At 40.2% G+C, this 21,059-nt stretch overlaps 1 protein-coding gene and 1 long non-coding RNA gene across 3 annotated transcripts in view; both read right to left on the bottom strand.

Moving 5' to 3' along the window:
• Positions 1-21,059, bottom strand: part of XKR6 (XK related 6) — a 265,963-nt gene that overhangs the window by 161,153 nt on the left and 83,751 nt on the right. The gene's annotated exons all lie outside the window — the stretch shown is intronic.
• On the bottom strand, positions 8,638-17,008 carry LOC138433679 (uncharacterized). Of its 2 annotated transcripts, XR_011254393.1 has the most exons (4): positions 15,539-17,008; positions 13,328-13,444; positions 11,212-11,334; positions 8,638-11,119 (listed from the first exon to the last, which is right to left on the bottom strand). It is a non-coding gene; the product is annotated as an uncharacterized lncRNA (long non-coding RNA). The 2 variants fall into 2 exon arrangements; XR_011254394.1 differs by lacking the exon at positions 11,212-11,334.

Here is a 21,059-nt window from a genome sequence, read left to right as displayed (position 1 = left end):
TTATTTTTAAGCTTCAGATTCAGTGGCTCTGGGGTGTGACTCAGGCATCTGTACATTTTTAAAAGCCTTCACAGGCGATTTTGATGTACACACTTGGTTAAAACTAGCTCACAGGTAGTTAGTTGGTGGCTGTAGTTTCCTCGAAATGCTTGCTGCCAAGCCCTAATTCCACTGTCTTCCAATTAAGTCTACAATTAAAACTAATTTCAATCATCTCATTTCAGGACTATGAAGACATTTTTAAGTATAAACGCAGAAGCAAGCATAAAAGACTGAAAAATTTGACTAAGTACAACATTTTCTAAATGTCAAAAATATTACAGACAAAGTTAAATGAGGGGAAACGTGTATAAGTGCCAAGAGTAAAGACAGAGCTTCCAGGGATTATATGTGGAACAGACAGCTAGTGCGAAGCTGCCGTATAGTACAGGGGGCTCAGCTCGGGGCTCTGTGATGGGGGAGATGGGGGCATGGGGTAGGGAGGAGGGAGGTCCCAGAGGGAGGGATTCATGCATACAGACGGCTGCTTCACTCCATTGTACAGCAGAGACTAATGTGATTGTAAAGCAATTCAATTCCAATAAAAACATCTTAAAAAAAAAAACTAAGAGAAAAATGTGCCAAGAACCTAAGAGGCATTTCATGAAAGAAAAAAGTGTAAGAAATTTAAACTTAATGAAAAGCAAATATATAAAGGTAAAAACAAGGGACACCTTGTTAAAACTGTCAAAGAGGCAAAGTTTAAAAGCAAGGCCCCCAAATAGCCAGAGTGAGGTGTGTGTATATATATATATATATATATATACTGGACTACCATTCTGGAGCAGGCTTTGTTCATATTTATCAAAAGGCATCAATCATCCAACAAACTGTGGAAAATTTTTAAAGAGATGGGAATACCAGACCACCATTATCTGTCTCCTGAGAAACCTGTATGCAGGTCAAGAAGCAACAATTAGAATTGGACATGGAACAACAAACTGGTTCAAAACTGGGAAAGGAGTACGTTAAGGCTGCATATTGTCACCCTGCTTATTTAATTTCTATGCAGAGTACATCATGCTAAATGCTGGGCTGGATGAAGCACAAGCTGGAATCAAGATTGCTGGGAGAAGTATCAATAACCTCAGATATGCAGATGACACCACCCTAATGGCAGAAAGTGAAGAGCAACTAAAGAGCCTCTTGAGGAAAGTGAAAGAGGAGAGCGAAAAAGCTGGCTTAAAACTCAACATTCAAAAAACAAAGATCATGGCATCTGTTCCCATCACTTCATGGCAAATAGATGGGGAAACAATGGAAACCGACAGAGTTCATTTTCTAGGGCTCCAAAATCACTGTGGACAAGTGACTGCAGCCATTAAATTACAAGATGCTTGCTCCTTGGAAGAAAAGCTATGACAAACCTAGACAGTGTATTAAAAAGCAGAGACATCATTTTGCGAGAAAGCTTTGTCTAGTTTTGACTTTTTATGGCTTTTTCCAGTAGTCATGTATGGATATGAGAGATGGACCATAAAGAAGGTTGAATGCCAAATAATTGATGCTTTCGAATTGTGGTGCTGGAGAAGACTCTTGAGAGTCCCTTGGACAGTAAAGAGATCAAACCAATTAATCCTAAAGGAAATTAACCCTGAATAATCACTGGAAGGACTGATGCTAAAGGTGATGCTCCAATCCTTTGGCTATCTGATGCGAACGGCCGACTCATTGGAAAAGACACTGAGAATGGGGAAGATTGAGGGCAGAAGAGGGGTGGGCGACACAGGACGAGATGGCTGGATGGCGCCACTGGAGCAAACTCTGGTAGACAGGGAAGGACAGGGAAGCCTTGTGTGTTGTAGTTCATGGGGTTGCAGAGTTGGACACAACTCAGCGACTAAACAACGATATCAATCTATTGAATGCATTAATCCATTAAAATGTTTTCTGAAGGCACAGTCACCTTCCAACTAGGGGGTTGTTAGCACCATGGCTGCAAGGGATCACTCAGGCCGAGGAGCTGGAGGCAGAACAACTTGCTGGCGAGGCTGACCCCGCCTGGAGACCCAGCCCCAAAGTCCGCTCCTCTAAGGCAGTTGGGGCTTTTTTCACATCTTCGGCTTTCTTCCAGATTCTTTACACGCTCCCAGGTTTCTTCACAACTCCCTAGCTAGGTGCAGTAGTAGGGGATTCATTCATTCACTCCTTCAAATATTACGTATTTACTGAGCATCTAATACATGTCAAGTGTTGTTCCAGGCTTTGAAGAAACATCCAGGAACAAAACAAAGACCTTGTCCTCCCTGAGCTTATGGTTTAGTGGAGGAGACAAATCTTTCCTGTTAGGTTGTGATGGTTGCAAGAGGAAATAAAGGAACTAACATCAGAGATGCTGCTTTGCACAGGCTGGTCAGAGAAGGCCTCTCTGATGAGACAATTTACAGAGAGCTAACTGAAGCAAGGTGGGGAGCCCTGTAAGCCCCTGGGGGTGCATTCCAGGCAAGAGGAACAGTGAGTGCAAAGGCCCTAAGGCAGAAAGGAATGGGAATTACCACTGGGGCTGGCCAATGAGCAGAGGAGGTGGCATAGCTATGGTTTCTCCTGAAAAGGAAGTGAAAGTGTTAGATGCTCAGCTGGGTTGACTCTTTGTGACCCCATGGACTAGCCTGCCAGGGTCCTCTGTCCATGGGATTTTCCAGACAAGAGTACTGGAGTGGGTTGCCATTCCCTTCTCCAGGGGATCTTCCCAACCCAGGGATCAAACCTGGATCTCCTGCATTGCAGGCAGATTCTTTACCCTCTGAGCCACCGTGGTTTCTAAATGGCACCAGGGAATAAACTTTAGGACTTGAACCTAAGTCAAGCCTCCCATGTAACAGGGCACGGAGTCTTGGGCTCCTTGAGTTCTGCTCACTATGTCTAGTACACAATGGCTCGATCTAGGAACCATCTAGAGGCCTTAAAGATGAAACGTGGCTGGGGAGGATGGCATGTATAGAAGACTCCCTGAGTAACCCAACTCGACCACCTCCAGAGGTACTATTTCCCTGAAGGAACAATAAGGCAGTAACACACTTAATGCTCATAAAGCCTTGCTACTCTGAGAAATAGATCAGGGTTCTGCCACAGGATGTTCAGCTTCTCAGAAGAGCGTGCTGTCTCTCTGATCTGCCTAATGAGAAAAGCGAATGATGGAATCTGAGCAGTTTCATGGGAGGAAGCGAGAAAGTTCTGAGCTTGGCTACCATATGGGAGAAGCACTTACATACCGAGGGCTTCTGCGGACAGCGGGGCTGGGAACCAGGCTTCTGAAAGCGGCTACAGACGCAGAGACATGAGACATGGTCCCCTAACCGCCCAGAGCGGAAGCCACCACTCTCAACCACGAGCCACTGTTCTCAGGAAGGCCTGAAGACATAAGCCGCCGCTGGGACGCACAGGAAAGTGCGCAAACACGCAAAGGCACGCACACACGCACTTGGGTACCTATGCACAGGCGCGCCTGCAAACATCCACGAACCTGCACCCGCCCCTGCGTGCACGTGCGCGCGCAGCTCCCAAGAAACGTCTCGCGGCGCTAAATCCCAGTATCACGTATCTCAGTTGTAAGGATCCCAGTTTTCGGAATTGCCCCTAATTTATAACAAGGAGATGACTGGATAAGTTGCAGACACTACAGAGGGATATTCACTGAAATTTATAAGGGTGAAAACGGAAAAGAACCTGAATAATGAAAACTGTAAACCACTAAATTTCCTGCAATAGAGTGTTGGTTGTATCTGCACGGAGCATCTCTTACAAAGGATGCTGTTAGCGAATATCAATACTATATACTGCTGGGAATGAAAAAGTCTAAACTGAAGGTGATCAGGATATTAACAGTAGTGAGATGGTGAACTCTGCTTTTTCTGCGTGCCAGTTAAACTTTTCACAAATCATATCCTTTTTATGAGAAAAAAAAGTTATTGCATTTTGGAAACATAGGTATTGAGAGATGGAAGGGAGGAAATTACTAAGCACCTTCTTTTCCATTCCCCAAGAGCCAATGAGTCTTTGCGGTACTCGATGGAAACGCTCTCCTGGGAGAAGCCCAGGACAGCAATGCTCCCCGGTTGCCTGTTGAACCAAACCCCTACCCCTTGCATGGCATTTGGGTTCCTCCACGACCTGTCTCATTCTCACCCGCCTTGAGTATGACCTTGATCAGCCTGGCCTGTCCTTCTAACCCCCTTTCAAAGTAGGTGGTGCCTAGGCCCCCTTCTCCAAGCGCATCCTTCATTAGCGGACCCTCCCTCCTCTTTTGAGACTCTGCCATGCAGCGCAGCTTGTTAGGACCTTGCCCATCGCCACAAATAATGTCATGGAGATACCATCTGGGCTGGACCCTGGGAAAGAAAATTCTTGGCAGGAGGAATGACAATGGCAGAAATCAGGGAGAATCTATGTGCACCGCTGTTCTCAGATGCAGTGCAAGCCTCTAACGCGGGTCAAGGAGTGGCAAGAAAAGCCATCCACAGCTGTTGGAAACGTTTCAGTATTTTCTTTCTCCCTTCAGATAAACCTGTTTTTTCAGCTCCCATTACAGCGGTCATCTTTCCCAAATCACACTTTTCAGGGAGGAGACCTCTGATCTCCCTATTCGAAAACTGACACCTGCCCCTCCATCCCTCACCAGGGTCCTGGGCACACTCTGGCTCTTTTTTGTTTATTCCACAGTGTGATCCTTCACTTGTGTCTGTTTGCCTTTGCCAGAATGTAAACACTGCTTTGTGTGTTGTTCCCCAAGAACCCAGACGACCGCCCAGGACAGGGTAAGCATCCATCTGTATAGTGCAGGAATGAATAATTTACTTAACTGCCATGGCAGCCCACTCCAGTGCTCCTGCCTGGAAAATCCCATGGATGGAGGAGCCTGGTGGGCTGCAGTCCGTGGGGTCACTACGAGTCGGAGACAACTGAGAGACTTCACTTTCACTTTTCACTTTCATGCACTGGAGAAGGAAATGGCAACCCACTCCAGCGTTCTTGCCTGGGGAATCCCAGGGACGGGGGAGCCTGGTGGGCTGCCGTCTATGGGGTCGCAGAGTCGGACACGACTGAAGCAACTTAGCAGCAGCAGCAGCATGTCCACTGTACGGTGCATCTCAAGATCCTCTACGGAATAGTTTTAGGAAGAAATGATTTTGCTGGAGATTCCCACCTTTTCAGGTGGGGAGAAACAGAAAGCAAGGGTGGCAATTGTTGAAAAACGTGGTCGTTTCATTCACTCAGCAGTCAAAAGATGAAGAAACTCTGCCCACTTGTTCGCTGGCTGGGCACCAGGGTATCCAGGGCTTAGATATTTCATTTGTGAGAATTCAAGTCTCCATCAACAAGAGGAAGATGAAGATGAAAACAGAACCACAAGAGGCAAGAGTGCCTCAGCTCCAGTATGTTCAGCCATAAAAACCAACAGTAACTATACCCTAGTCCAGTATTTGTTGCACTTTAAGAACTTTTACTCAGCCCTGTGCCAATTCCCTTCTATCACCTCTTAAGTCTTGACCTAAATCTTAAATCCTTAAAGTGGCCAGCAACTTAAGATCTGTAGGGGCAGGAGACCAAGAATGAAAAGATAGTAATGTGGAAGCCTGGATGGGAGGGCGAGTTGAGGGGACAATGGATACATGTGTATGTACGGATGAGTCCTTTTGCTGTTCACTTAAAACTATCTCAACATTGTTAATTGGTTGTATCCCAATACAAAAGTTGTGTGTGATTTTTTTTTTTTAAGAAAATAATATAGTGCTTAACCAGATAGACCCAACTGCATTCTGCTACAGCAGTGGTATTGTTGACATAATTGGTTTTGTTATTGTAGTGTTATATATTTATAAACATTATCTTCCTTTAGAAGTGCCAGCCTAAAAAAATAAAAAAGAATGGAAAGAGAAAGGGCTGTTACAAGGTTTTCATATGCTACTCAGACCAAATTTATCATTTTTTTTGAAATCAGAATTTAGGACTTGGAAGTTGAAATTTTAGATCTGCAGCTGATGGCTTTTTTTTTTTTTAAAGAGGAAATGACTGAATTAACTCTACTTTTAAATCTCAATTTAAACATTAAAAAATCTTGAGGCAAGGAGAAACTACAATTTGCTACAATGACTTTCTGCAAAGATGTTATAAAACAAGCAAACAGGAACTGCTTACGCGGGGAGATGTGAAAGCCACACTCCGTCACCTGCCTTAAACTTCCTGAAGTCCAGCGGTGGTTCTTAGCCCCAACACCCGGGGACGGGCGGGGGTAGTCCTACTGAATCAGGCCCGAGAAGTACTGGGGAAGGCCGCGACTGAGACCCAGAAACCAACCATTCTCTAAAAAGGATAATCCCTCCCTTTTCAAAGTGAGAAAAACTAGCCTACAACAATGTGACTATTTTTGTATTTCATAACACATCCTGCAAAGGGGGCTTTTAAAATTGCACAACTCACTCTGTGGTATACTGGGTTGGCCAAAAGTTCATTTGGATTTCCTATAACAGGGTATGGGAAAAACCAAATGAACTTTTGGCCAACCCAATAGTTTTTCTAAGGTCAAAATGGGGCCCAGAGAAGCCTCAAGCCTCTGAGAGCAACTCAGGAGCTAAAGAAAATCCTAATTCCCAAGGAAAAGTTCCTGAGGTATTACCTGACTAAAAACATTACTTGGTTTGAAGTAAGACTGAGATGTGGGGGAGAGGAAAAAAACTACATTCCCTGCATATAACTGTGTTATCAAAGGCCCATAATAAGAAATTTGTGCTTTCTCTTCCCAATTCAAAACTGCAAACCTACCACAAAATCTTGGGTCATATTTTAGGTGAAACGATTTCCATCAATTATTCTTTCTCTGCTACAAAATTACAGATGCTCAAAATATTTAATCCAAAATTTTAATGGGAAAGTAGTGCCTTCCAGTATTGAAAAACTTAAAACCCTTGCTGATTGTTTTCTACCTTGGGAAGGGATGCACGACATAGAGGAAATGGAGTCCCAAATCTCTCTCAAACCCATTTTATTTGGTAATTTCATTCTTGCTTTCAAGTCCCAGTGAATACAGAAAGCAGGTGTCTGCCCCACTAATCATTGCCCTGGGTTTAATAACTCAAAGTTGGGTCTCCTAAGATAAAGTCTCTAAGGAAAACACTTAATGTAGAATATGACAAGCTTTCCCTAATGAGCAATTCAGTGAGAATTTTGCAGCATCCCTGGAGACAAAGGGAGGTGCTTTGGAGTATTGTAAACCATGGCTAGAGATCACGGCCTCCCTCTGAACTTGCCCACAAGCACCTGTTCAGGAAGGATACTGATCGTCTCAAAGCTGTCAAAGGGAGAAATCTCAGTATCTTTCTTGGAAATTCACTCCTAGACACATTTTACATACGTCACTTAGCACAGCGGCAAGCACGTAAGTAGATGAAATACAACACTGGCATTACGTAGCTTGTACTTTTCTGGAAATGCCCTTTCAGGGGTAAAGATGAAGGTGACCACCCTGCCGCCCAAACACGTCCTGGGTTCCTTCCTCAGTTTTTCCTTCTTCCAGATTCTTTTGTCCGGTTTTTCTGAAGATAAACCAGTAAAAAAAAAAAAGTAGTCTAGTCACACAAGACTATTCAATCTTGAACCCTGATATTAGAGATAAGCAGAAATAGAAATTAAACAAATTATAACCACTGCATAGATCCTAGTCATTTATTAGTGTAGAATTTTCTGCAGGTTGGTGACCATTTTACAGGTTGAAAAAAATTAACTTCAAGGCAGCATAAACAATTTCCTCAAAGTCGGTATTGCAGCAGATCTTTGTGTTTGTTGTCAATTCATTTTCACACATAACTACTGGAAATGTGTTTGGGACATCTCGAGTCAACCACTGGCTGAAACGGGATACGAGCCATCCTTTTAGCTGCTAACCGTAATGAGGTGTGGCAGTTTGAGATGACGACGCCCACTGCACAGCAATGCTGAAGTTAATTATCTGCACCTTCCCAAACTGTCCTGACACCCTGATCACTGTTCTGTGAGTTACGGGCTGTGGAATAAGCAACTGGGACCCTAATGTGCTAACGCTGCACAGAATACTGGAATTAATAGCCCAAGCAGCAGCCGCTCCCAGCCTTTTGATTTCACAGACCACTATAAAAATCGCTTAAACTAACTCGGGATGGCAAGCTTTTTATTTTTACCAAATAAGGGCACAGAGTAGACCATTTTTTTTAACTGAAAATGTATTTTGAGGTCGTTATACCGTCTCTTCTTTTTCCTATTTTGCCTCAGATCAACACCCTTCTGCTGGTCACTCAGCAACGGTGGGTTGAGACTTCTAGCACCAAGCCTAACCTTGCCCTTAGGGTCCACAGGTCACAGCTTCCGCACACTGACCCGCCGCACAGTCGATTCCAGACAGGGCTCTTTCCTTATCCCTTCAAACTACAAATCCCACCTCCATCGCACTCCTACTGACTCACTGCCGCTGTTAACTTGGATCCACCCCACTCCTACCAACTCATTACCACTGTTAACTTGGAGGAAGTTCACAAACCCCTAACTGAGGCCATGGCATTTACAGATCCTTGCGGTCCTTTCCTTCAACTTTCACATGTTTTATTTAACAAAAGTATTACTAAAAGCTTCTTCAGGGGACAAAGCTACTTTATTTGGACAAAATTTGCTACATATACAGAAACACTTGAGATGTATTTCCAGTCAGCCCAATCCCAAGCATTTGGTAATTACAGCCAAAAGTTTGGAAACTCTTACTGGAGACATGACCCTGTTTACAATATTTTTATTTTATGTGGAAAACACACACACACGAGCACCTTCTACTAATATCTGTACATTCTATGAGAAGTGAAAATAGTTTCATGCTATAAAAGTTTACTCAAAAACAATTTCAAACTATTGGGCTTTAAATAATGAGACAATTTAACTTTATTAGAATAACAGTCAGGATATTATATTCAGTATATACTCTTCTACACAAAACACATTTTCACATGTTTCTGAAAGCTGCTTGTAAAAAAAAATGTTTAGAGGTACCATCTATCACATTTTGAAAATGCCCGGGTACTTTGGTAGTATCTTCTAAGCATTATGTTAATTTGTGTATTTTTTTAAAGACAAAGCTGGATGGTCAATGCAGGTTTGTGTAGGTTAACCTAAAATCTGGCATATTCTTTGACAAAGCTTATTGATGTTGTTTTCTCGGCACCTGATTTGTTTTACTAGCATCTGGGGGAAACGTATGGATCTCTTCTAACTTTCTCACTAACGCATGGCTCCAGGAACCAGCAAGCTTACAGGAGAGTCAGACTGCTCGCCCTGTGCCTGAGGCAAGATGAGGTTCGTTCCGGCTCTTAGGAGGACTGAGGGAGAGTGGACAGCCACACCTGACTGAGCACAATCAGAGACACCTGCCAACACCGCAGCTCAGATGCTCTCTTTAAGCTACTAGGGACTCTACAGGCAGGTCTTAGATAGCCAAGAGTGCTAAGTCTTCCCCACAAGAACATGCAGGGAGGGAGATGGAAATACAAGGACGCAAGGAGACTCCTTCAGAGCAAAGCAACAGGAGCCTCCCGTTGCAGGCGGAACAGAATGTGACAAGAGCGAAGCAGCCTGGACGGTGTGGTTATACAATCCTATCCTGACCTAAGACAAAGGGGCGGAAACCGGGCTCTGTTTAGAAGAGTTGAAAAGGAAATGGAATAAAATTACCCAGGAAGGAGAAGTGGAACAGACTTAACAGATCTGATCAATTCTGCAATCCTTTATACTCAATGCTTTCCCCACATTTAGGTCAAGAGTTCAGAAACGAAAGGACAGCGACCAAGCATCAGGGCACAGATGAACTCAGGCTCTTCTGTGAGGGCAGGTGAAATTGAGGGGCACATATTGTAAAATCCAAACACTATATTCCAAAAGGAACACAGAAACACCTTTGACTGCATGACATCTAACTTTAGTCAGGTTGAAAGGGCCAGGCTCCCTCCACCAGTGTGAACGATCAAGAGTCAGCTGTCCTGGGGGCAATGCTTTAGAGGCTAGAGGTGTGCTTTTCTTAGTCAAGATACATTTTATCTGTCTACAAGTCCAGTTCCCAGAAGACATTCAAACCATGTCCCACGTACAAAAGCAGTGAAGTCTGGGGTGTCTCCAGTGTGCTGCGCTGTGGCACGGTCTTCCATCTTTCTGCTCATCCCCAAATTACTTTCTTCGGGTTTCTTATCTTTCAAGGACGGCCTTCTCAGTGGAGCTGTATTTTGCAGAAAAGTCCCAATGTACACTGTAATGAGCAGTTGGTCTGAGATTCCAAAATGGAGATGAGAGCTACTGAAAACGGATTTTTTTCAAAACACACTGCTAACTTACGATAAATCCAAGTATTCTGAGTCAAACCATAAACCGAAGGCAGCTTTCTCTAAGTTATAAATAGGTTAATAAAATTCAGAAATAATCATACACTCAAGAAAACCTGCAAGGAATAAAGAACAAAGTATCTGGGAATCTCAACGACTTCCCTGAAAGTGTGCTACAAATTTCAGAGTCACAAATAACAGAATCCCACATTTCTAGTCACTGTGTTCATTTGAAGTACACATTTCATTTGTACTGTGAATGTGATATCCTATAACATGAGGTAGAAAATCTTTATAATAATTAAAAATTTTAGAGGAAATATGCTCATTTTTAAAAACAAAACATTAATATTCAATTTACTATGAAATAAATGCCCCTAAGCCAGCAGGAGGTAGGTACTACCTAGGAGGGCCGTCCCACACCTAATGCCTCAGGCCCTGTTCTTACCATCTGCACCTTTTCGGCAGCGCTTTGCAGAAAGTTTTTTCACCGTGACGTCACAAATCTCTGGACTTGTGGCTTCAAGAGTTCAGTATGTAAGGCGGTAAGTATCCTTCAGGATCTGGAGCTCCATTCAAAGGTGACAGACAACTACTGATGGGGAGTGACAACAAAGCCAGAACAAGGCCAGGTGTGAAACGAAGATGGTCTTTAAGATCAGGGCTTCCTGGGTGACAGCCAACCTCTACACTCAGAAACCGCAGTTTTGTTGTGGAAATGATCCAAAGCTTTCTTCTGATCTTCCAAACAGGGTCTAAAACATCCAGAATACAGACAGCTGTCGTTTGAGGCTCACTGTCTTGTGTGTGCTGCTGTGTACCGACTCTCCCCAAATATCTAACCAACCTTAGGTAACTGAGTCAGTCTCTGAAGCTTCACAGTGATGTGCAAGGCTGTGACATGCAGTGAGCCAAGGAGGTACAGACCTTCCCATGGGACATACACACGAGAAATGCTACTGTCGTACAACTGAGGCCAACACGAAACAAATTTAGGATTTAGAAGTTTCTAGAAGGCAACCATCAAATACTGATTAAATTCATGCCATCAACCCTCCACTATGTTCAGAATTCTACAGTCTTTCCTGAAGTTATACAACAGGGACAAAAGACCCGTTTTTATGGTATTTTCTCTAATATTTAAGATATTTTGAATTAAGCTAATCCTTGAGCCACATGCCCGTTCATAACACACCAGAATGAAATCAAACTCATTACTAGGAAACACACTTGTACTTTCCAGTATCACCTGCCACTATCTTTAAAATAATAGTATGCCAGTGTGAACTACGCAAATTAACATCAGAATACCTACTCTTCAAGGGATTTCCCATACTATCTCATAATCTCCAGGAAACTAATTCCCTGCCTTCAAGCATCTTAGCTTAGTTATATAAGAGCTCACCCCTCCCCTCATCCCCACCATCATCTTTATTCCTAGACTCTTAAGTTTTTCCCTCTCTTGGGTCTCTTTCATTTGTACTCACAGTGTTCAGAAGCTAAGAAAGTCTTTAAAATATTCATTCCAGTAGGGACCAAGTCTTTTCCTGGCTAATTCCTTTGGGATATATCAAATGCCTAGGCCCAGTCAATACTGTGGCTAGTATTGGCTAAGAGGAAACACTTCTATTGACAAAAGTATCACAGAAGGACCGTTTTTTTTAAAGTCAGTTGTAATGGGAAAGCAGCTAAATAGGCAATACATATTTAGGTTAAAATGTAACTTGATTTTTAAAAAATTCTGATTTTTTCATTGTGCCATTTATTAAATATATATCAGCCAATTCCTATTAAACCAAGCAAAGCAAGGGGAAGGAGGATGCAGTTACAGTCTATCTTACATAGTTTATCAGGTTCTACATGCCTTCTAACAGAAGCGTTATCAAAAGTTCTGTTCTACCAATTTCTGTATTACTGGATTATCTAATAATAAAAAAACTTGGAATAAATAATTAACACCCTACTGAGCTAGCACTCAGTCTCTAAAGTTCCTTGACTTCTCCTCATCCCTTCCCTTTAATCTTTTTTTAATTGCTCTGAATAAGCTCTTAAAAACAATCAAACCTTTCCCCAGTTTTGGTCAAAAGAAAAGGGAGGCAATCATCTTTGACCATCAATATAACTACCCATCCCAGAATGCTTAAATCTTTTAATCCCAGCAGAAACAGGCCAGAGAGGACAACCACCAGTCATGGCACTCCAGTCACCCAAAGAACGCCTGACCCTCCTATCAAACGCCAGTTCTCCATCCATCCCTTTGGTTGAGAATGCCCTAGTTCACACTCTGGGTCTACTTCAGAGTAGCCCTCAGTTTTAAAACAGTGCACGTGGAATACAGGCAGCTTTCCCTTTCTAAGAGAAACAGTCCTTCCTGGAGAGCCAAGTCTTGTTCCTTCTCCTCTTCATTTGCACAGCCTGTTTCATGGCCATTTTCCTTTCCTAATTCATTCATTCAACAACAGGGAGAGAGAGGCAGGCGAAACCGAGCGGCTCCTTTCCCTCCTTATGGGCACTCCCATCCCACAGGATGATATCTAATTTGAAAACTGGCAGCATTTTGCCACTGGTGTATCTGGATATACCGGGCAGAATTTGCATATCCTGCTATGACCATGCTGAGGCCATTTCCAGGTTGAAGTTTTGTAATTACTACCTTTGGGACTATCGCCTGACAATTATTTCATCTTTCTCCTCCTGATCGAGAATCACCTCTGACTAAGGAAGCGACACTGCATGAGGTAGAGAGAAAGGCAGAAAAGCTGATCAAATTGGCACGGGAAGATTATATAAACTGCCTGGGAAAACACACGGTCCATAGAAACCTGCGAATCTTCAAAAGACAGCTGTCTCCAGAGTACGACATTGATACTAACAGCTGAGAATTTGAGACATGCATGCTAACTTAGAAATACAAAATTATAACGCCTATTCTTCTACACGTTTTATTAAATCTATTGATTTACCTAGTAAGTCATTATATATACAAAAACAACAATTTCCAGAGTTCCTAAATATTTCCAACATATTCAACTTAGGGATCCAAGATTCTGAACATGCCATCACCAAAAAAAATTGCAAACCTAAAAAACAAAAAGGAAAAAAAATTAAACAATGTCAAAAGGAAAAGATTTTCTTAGAAAAGGTCAGTATTTTATAATTTTCAAAATGATATTTTAAAGTTAATGCTTTTTCCCCCATTTACAGTTATAAGTTTTTAAAGTCTAACATCAAAGTTCTCCTTAATAACAAGGCTGTTTACTTACAACAAAATAAATACTAAACCATACTCATACATGTTACCTATGTAAATATCTACTGGGTCAAAATACCTTCATATTTACAGTTTGAAAATATAAAGTGGTACTGGTTTTGGCTTTCTTCTTTTTTTAAGCTATCATTAAGGTAACAAACATTCAGATGCATAAATGAGATTTTTTTATCTCCTTCTTACGTGACTCACCTTGAGAAACTATGTTTTAGCCACTTAACAGTGGTTAACGTCTTTGTGCTTCTACTACACTAGCTTTCAGCACGTGAAATAAGAAAGATGACCTTCAAAGTTCTTGTAAACTCAAAAAGGGTCCATCTATACAGGATTTATTTGAAAAAGAAAAACAATTTTGTTTTGGAACATGTAAGACATGGTTATTTTAAACCAGTAATTCTCATAAAAACATTAACATACGAAAATGAACTACAGGAACAATTCTCTTAATTACAGGTTTAAAAACCATGCTATTTAGACCAGCCTATTTAATGATTCCACAGAAAATTGAAAGTTCGGAGTTCACATTTCCAAAAGAAGAGGAAAACAACAAATTAGGAAACAAAATAAAACAAGGAAACAACCTATTGTATACTGCGTTTCTTTAGAACAAGGCTAGGCTGAATTATTTAAGTATAAATTGAGCTCACAGATATTAAGTTATTGCACTCTGGATTAGCCAAAACAATGCCTGGATTTACGTAACATTTAAATAAGTTTATCATCACAGAAGGTCATATAACATGAAATAGAAGAATGTATTTTATAAATTTTAGGTCATTCTCAACATCTGAGAAAATACTATCCATAAAATACTATTTGTGATACTATCTGGAGAACAATGCTGTTTGTAGGGAACTTAGGTGCTCTTTAGAACTATACTATAACTGAGTCTCTAGAAGAAAACATGGAAATAAACATGACTGTAAAAAATAATTCTTAATGCTGTCAGTAGTTTAGAATTTGCCCTCTGTATCACTCTCTGGAATAGAATGACAATTTCATTTTCTCAGCATCTCATCAGTTAAACAAACTGATGTATAATTTATTTAGACTAAATGTAAGTAAATTTATAATATTATTTTTTGCTATTAATAGCATTACATGTAGTAGAGGAAACGAAATAACATAAAGAACCACTTACTCTGAAAAAGTAGCTAAGTATAAGATCTGAATTTGACCAAAGAATCTGCTGAGATTCCATTCTGGGGGGGTCTGGGAGGATCAGGTCTAGGAATTGTCTGCTATATCAACACATTTAACAGGACATGGTCCATTGGGATAAACTTGATAAAGAGAGCCTCTACAACCCCCTAAAAATGTTTCACTATAATAGAGTGCTGCTATCGTAAAATATACTTTGAACTAAGATACATGCAATAATAAGAGAAGAGTTAACTCATGGAACTAACCCTCTTAATGGGCACTTCACATTTAAAAAAACCAAGAACAGACACATACACAAAACATCAACATTCTTTATGACAGAAAAACCTGTGGCAAGAATCTTTACTATCTAGTCTGAAAAACTTGTTCAGTCCACAGTTCCTTTTGAGAGCAAACTACATTGGATTTCAAAGGGGGGAAAATTATTTCAATCTGCAAATACCAGTCTGAGGTGCTTTCCTGTAATAAACATTTTGCTGCTACTTAAGCAGCTCACAAGATCTCAGTTTTTTAAAAGTATGTTTAACCAACTCTAAAAGGTTTAATTGATCTATAGTTTTACATAATTACTCTTTTTGGTATTAAACACTTGAACCAGTTTAGTTAGGGTGCCAGCATGTTGTTCAACATCTTTGGTTCACAACTTACAAAAAAAATTAAGCTTATAAAGAAAGGAACTGGGGTAGGAGAGGAGACACAGAAAAACATGAAGGCCTCTCTTTGTCTCAGGCTTTGCCATTACCATTCTGTCTGCAGTGGTTTCAGGACGAGGCGATCGCACACCGTCTAGCCAGAAATCAGATGACCTCAAAACAACCTCATTTCAGTCTTAGGCCTCATGTCTTTCGTTTAGAGCTAAAAACAAAAATACATGTGAATGAACAAAAGGTCATGAAATGAAATCTCTAACATGACACTGAAATGTAAAATATTAGAAGCCATTATTAACCTCAGAAAAATGAATATGTACACATTTCCATCCAGAGTATCGTAACCTTCCTTAGAATGAGAGGGTACCCTTCTTACCCTGTCAGCTGCTAGGTATGACAATAATGACAATTTAACTCCAAGGTGGTTCAACAGAGCCAGAGTAGTACTTTATTCATTCATCTCCTGAGATTATGAAATGTTTATTTCTCACAGAGTTAAATTTAACAATATCATTAATGAAGCTAATGATGTTAGACAGCAACTAAGCTCTTCTTTATACACATAAACCAAAGCAAGAAAGAAAAGTGTAATAATGAACCAGAAGAATGGTCTGGCCCTAAGAAACACATTTTTGTGTATTGTAAGAACTCCTCATTCCAACAGTGAAGTAGACGAAAATTAACCTGTTTCTACAATCAAAGTAAGTGCTCACTCATTCAACAAACACTGAACGTCCTAAGCGTTGAAAGCCAAATCCTAAAGATGAGAGATGGCTCCAAACCTCAGTGAGTGGGATCCTAGCCTTTTATTTCCTAACTTTTTGTTTTAGGTCTGGGTTATAATGCGAAGAAGCCAGATAATAAGGACTGCTCTGTTTCCACGAGAGGAAGGCAGTATGTATTAGGGACAACAGAATGAGACGGTAGGGCTGGAAACAAAACCCACTGAGAAGCACAGCATTCACGATGCAAGTGAATGTCAGTCACCAACTGGTCTCTTTATTTTTTTAATTTTGACTTTTTTGGCTGTGCTGGTCTTTGCTGCTGCAGGTGGGCTCTCTCTAGCTGTGGCGAGTGGGGGCTACGCTCTCATTGTGGTGTGAGAGCGTCTCACTGCGGTTGCTTCTCTTGTCGCTGAGCATGGGCTCAAGCTCGTGGGCTTCCGTACGTGTGGCGCACAGGCTCAGTAGCTGCGGTGCTTCACAGCGTGTGCGATCTTCCCAGACGCGGGATCAAACCAGTGCCCCTTACACTGCAAGGCAGATTCTTAACCACTGTACCACCAGGGAAGCTCTGGTCTCTATTTTAGTGTGAAGCTTGTGTTTTCAAAACCCTACATTAATCCCGAAAATTAGTTCTCTTTCATTCGTACAGCCTCAGTGGTTTCAACAAGTGTAAACATTTCAGACTATTTTGTAAGGTTAAACGAGCCAAGAAGCTTTCAAAATCACTTACTATAAGGGTACTTCATTCACCTGAAGCCACAATTTAAAACTCAGAAATTTTGTAGCCAAAGTTCCACTAAAAGAGATGGCCTTAACTATAGTGTAATAAAAATGAACATCTTATAAATTTTTATGCCATTCATAAATATCTACTAAGTAAAATACATGAATTACCACTAGAGTCTACACAGTTTAATGCTTTGCATTTCTCTGCTTGATCTATACCAATGAAATTCTTTAATTGTATATGAATATGGTACCTTACCAAAAAATATCAAAATATATACATATGGTTCAATTTAAACTCTATGTTTGTCTTAAACCAGGGGTCATAAACACATCTGAATTAGCTTATCTTCTTAATTTTTTATGTGAAGTCCAACTAAATTTAGTATATAGACAACTGTTCCAAAGTTAAATGGTTTGACTTTGAAGTTTCTAGGTCTCAGAACCATCCTTTAATAAACTGTAATTTATACTTAAATATTTAGAATAAACCAGAAAAGAACTATTTTGAGTCATATCTAGATTTAAGATATGATTTGCCTCAAGTGAAAATATTAAAAACAAATTCAATAAGCTTTGAAGATCATTTTCCCATGGATGTTCATAAGATGATTCTGTAAGCTTTTTATTTTGATGCATTAAAATTTTCATCAAGGAAAACTGCATGCCAGTCTTATTTGTAAGCAGTCAGTGCTGCCTCCTTTATCACGTATGTCATAGATTCCTGTTTTCCGTTGCAATAAATTTCAAAGAAAACATAAATAATCGATAGATGCACACTTTTTCTAAGAGCCTTAAACACTTACCTAAAAATCTCAAATTTGTGTCTTACATCAACAAAGAGAACTCACAGTTCTTCTCAACTCATATTTGCTAGCATTCTTTGGCAAAAATAAAAAAGTAGCTGCCTCTTCAAAACTCAAGTCTTTCCCTTGAGTAACTTTTAGCCTCATGCATACTATGTTCACAGCTTCATAGTATGTTTTGTCATACAAATTACAGCTCTATCATATTCCCTGAACAATTCATCCAACCCAGAAAATGCAACAACAAATATCTGACACTACTTTTCAAATTCTACAGTTTTCACTGTTCCCACTTGGGTCAAGGCCTTTCATGATAAACCAATGAGATTTTAATACTCAGAAGACATGTTTCACAGCTAATTAAGGCAAGTAGTTTTATACTCAGTTTTAAATTATACTAATCATAAAACTCCATTTGTCACTTCAAGACTCCTATATTGAGGTCTCCTGTTTAATAAAATCAAAGAGTTCCATTAAGTTAATTATAAATTTCAACAAATCACAGAATCAAATTTCTATAAAAACAATGCCCATCTGTTTAAGTGCATCCAATGAAATATACATTCTCATGAAGAATCAGTCCCTTAGTCTAGATGTTACTATAAGTGCCATATATCTATCAGTCAGAAAATCTCAAATTCAAGTATTCTATGAGAAGATGGGAAAATGTTCCAAAAAATGATTTTGAGACAACTGCTAGCCATTTGGAAAGCTTATGGCTAAATCCTTACCTTCAACCCTTTACAAAATAAATTCCAGGTATACCACAATAAAGTTAAAATATGAGACTATAAAAATACTTGAAGAAAAAAATTATTTAATAAATTTTGAAATACAGGAAGGACTTTATGATTTTTTTAATTGTAGAAGTCAAAAAGAAGTCACAATTGATTTTATAAAAGACAAATCAAACAAAAAAATCAATTATAAACAAAAACAAACAATAAACCAAGGTAAATATTTGCATCAAATATTAATATGCACAGTCTTGACAAATTGCTAAGAAAAAGACAATTCACTGGAAAATGGGCAATGACTACAGACAATTCACTGAAAAATAAAAATGATCTATAAACATGAAAACATCTTCAAACACTCATAACTTAAGAAACGGAAATTAAAACAACATACTAACAGATGAGCAATGACGGTCAAGAATTGGGGGGATGGGGGGCTCGACTATGCCACCAGGAGAAGTGTAAACTGATACTAAATGCTGGTGGAACAAGGCAATATCCATAAACATGTAGAAACCTACATGTTTTTGACCCACAAATTTGACTTCTAGGACCAGGATTCTTTATATTTCTTCTTTCATGTAAGCAAAAATATTTGTACAAGCAGACTATAATGACAATGTTACAGCTTTAACATTAACCTACAATAATGAAAGAAAAATCTGGAAAATCATCCTAATGTCTGTCAAAAGGAAGTGGTTAAAAAAAATTATGTTTCATTTCATCTAGCTGAGGAAAGGTGTCCCATGGTTTCACCAACTATCTGAAACAACAGCAGTCCTACAAAACCTTTCATACGCCAAAATGGAATAAAGCAAAGAAGCCATTAACTTAGGACACATCCTGCTAACGGATGCACAAAATAAAATCGAGATAAGCACAGATGCTCACATAGTTCAAAGCTATGGAAGCTAGATACCGAGATGCTGAGTGTGGCTCCTGGGGAAGGACTTTAGTGGGGCCACTTTCACTGACTGGGGTGCACACTGCCTCTAACAGCCAGCTGGAAAACAGACACCGAAGGCTATTTTTGCTTTTTGCTTTTTTTCATAAAAGCAAAAATCCTCCTTGGAATTCTTCTGGTTAGAGAAAATAGGCACTAAAGTAGGACTTTCTTTAAAATGAAGTAGAATAAAGAGAATTTTCAGTAGAATAAAGAGAATTTTCAAAAAGTAGGGGATACCAGTATCAGAAAGTGCATAAATGACACCACTAAACAGACGGACACACAATATCATTCATTTAAAAAATAATTTTTAAAAAGCATGCAAGTGTGAGTAAAAAACATGAAAATTACGAAAAGCTATCCAAGAAACTGTCAAAACATGTAAGAATTGGGGGAAGGGCTTTCTACTTATTACTTTATAACTACTGTATGTAATTTTTGTTATGTATGTAATTATTGTTTATAACTAAAATGTTTTTCAAGGATGCTTTGCTATTTCGGCATTTCAAGACTATGGACTGATTTCTCAAAATGGATGAGAATCGACAGCCTTGAGTCACGTCTCACGAGCCATCCTCTGAACATGAGGATGTTTGAGGACCATAAGGGCACTCAGCGGTCACCCTGATATAAACTGTCATCAGTGGCCCTGGGCACTGTGCTTCTTGAAGCTGGCCACCACTAGCTTCTTCATGCTCCTAAATCTGCACCTGCAGGCAAAGGACACTGTCATTCTTATAAACCAGGGGCAGGTTGCAAGGTTTTGAGCTTACGTTTAAGTGCCTAATGGGCTATCCAATAATAGCCCAGCATGTGCCTCAAAGTCAGTCATCACTTGTTTACCATACCCTCTATCCTAGAGACAGGGCCAGTCCAATGAGCGTGTTGTTGCTAGAGATGTCTCCAGCGATCGTAGTCGCCAAACCCAACTCCTTCAAATGACAATCCTGCCATTCGATGTGATACCCACTATGACAGACAATACATGGAACTGGCCAGGCTTCCCAGTAAAACGCTGCTGAAGAAAATCAGTCTCCCAGGAAGGAGGGAAAAAGGAACAAAATAGGCTCCAAAGAAAAAAAGTCTGTCCATTTAAAAATGGTCTTAACTCTATCAACCTTTTCACGTTTATCCCAAGTCAGCACTAAGCAGAGACAGAACTTCTGAATTATTCAGCAGGACAAGGAGGAATATCTCCTCCCCTGGCACGACTAGATGTTGGCACTTGCAGGAGCCCTTCACTCTCAAAAGTTTATGACAAATGCACCTGATGATTACAATGCACCATTTCTCACTGGGAGCCACGGTGTGTAACCACTGGCATGTACACAATTTTGAACACTTTCAACCTGCATTTTTCTTCAGTTATTAGGCCACTATAATTGAAAGTGCTGTGGGATTTATCAGCATATTAATTAATGCTAATTAATTTACCTGAGCCCTTACTGATGTATTATAATAAATTCCAAACCCTTCTCTCTCTCCTGTGTAAGGGTACACAGGGATCTCTTTTCTAAGGCTAACTCTTCCCCTATCACACAGTCCCTGTGGAATTTTATTCCATGAATGAGTCCCTCCTTCATTTACATCTTCTGTGTTCTCTCCAATGGTTCCTTTCCTTTTGTCCACAGAAACTTTCAGATTTCCTGATCCAGAGCTAATCCACAACCCAT

This window comes from Ovis canadensis, chromosome 2 (assembly GCF_042477335.2).
Source record: "Ovis canadensis isolate MfBH-ARS-UI-01 breed Bighorn chromosome 2, ARS-UI_OviCan_v2, whole genome shotgun sequence".
NCBI lineage: Eukaryota > Metazoa > Chordata > Mammalia > Artiodactyla > Bovidae > Ovis > Ovis canadensis.
This window is presented reverse-complemented; position numbering and strand designations above follow the sequence as displayed.